The 1,004-nt window shown below is 39.7% G+C and overlaps 1 non-coding gene across 1 annotated transcript; it reads right to left on the minus strand.

Annotated features, from left to right (window-relative positions):
• Nucleotides 1–241: 241 nt before the first annotated feature.
• Nucleotides 242–347, minus strand: LOC132616325 (small nucleolar RNA R71). Its single transcript, XR_009573114.1, has one exon. It is a non-coding gene; the product is annotated as a small nucleolar RNA R71 (small nucleolar RNA).
• Nucleotides 348–1,004: the final 657 nt, after the last annotated feature.

Below are 1,004 nucleotides of genomic sequence, written 5' to 3' on the forward strand. Positions count from 1 at the left end.
TACTTTCAGAACTCTACCGAGAATGATCCTCAACATCATTTGCAGAATTTTGTTGATGTTTATGCTAATCACATCCAAAACAAAATTTCACATGATGCTATTCGGCTGAGGTTATTCAAAAATTCCTTAGCTGGAGATACAAGAACATGGTTTGAGAAGCTGCCCCGAAATTCGATTACTACATAGGCAGAGATGGTGACTACTTTTCTCATGAAATGGTACCCTCCTAGCAGGAAGGCTGAAATTCATGACAAGATCTATGAATTTAAGCAGCGACCGGGGGGACAAATATATGAAGCCTGGGAGAGATTAAAGGAATATTTGCAGAAGAGTCCGAATCATGGTTTTCCGGAGCACATATTAATGGAGAAGTTCTACCGAGGGCTAGATCCAGTGACGCAATCAGTTGCTAATAATGCAGCCGATGGTTGTTTCATGAACAAATCTTATCAATGAGTGACCAACATACTTAACAAGATGACTACTCACAATCAATCTTGGCACTCAAACAATGCTAATGTTGTACCGTATGGTAGTGCTATGATCCCGAATATGGTAAAGGAGAATCTAGATACCCAGCAAACTTTGGCAGAACTTGCAACAAATATTTTCTTGCTAACAAAGAAGTTTGATGAAACCCAGATTAAGAAGGTATATGTTTGTGAGGATGATACAGTTATGCCAAAAGGGACGTACCATACTCAAGATAGTCCATTTCATGATGGCCCCCCTATGCAGGTTGAAGATGCTAACTATGTGAATAACGCTCAAGAGGGTTATCAAAGACAGAACTACCAAGGTGATTACTAGAATCAGAATCAATGGAGACCTCAGCAAGGTTAAGGTGCTTATAACAACTCAGGGAACTACAACAATAATTATGGTGGTGCGAATCAAGAGAGCTACAACAACAGTAACAATTTTAGGAACAAGGGTTCCAATCCTTATATAGCACTAAAAAGGCAGTCAACAGAGCAAGGTAGTTCGAAGGTTGAAGCAATGCT

The sequence above is a fragment of the Lycium barbarum genome, chromosome 10 (genome assembly GCF_019175385.1).
Source record: "Lycium barbarum isolate Lr01 chromosome 10, ASM1917538v2, whole genome shotgun sequence".
In the NCBI taxonomy this organism is placed as follows: domain Eukaryota; kingdom Viridiplantae; phylum Streptophyta; class Magnoliopsida; order Solanales; family Solanaceae; genus Lycium; species Lycium barbarum.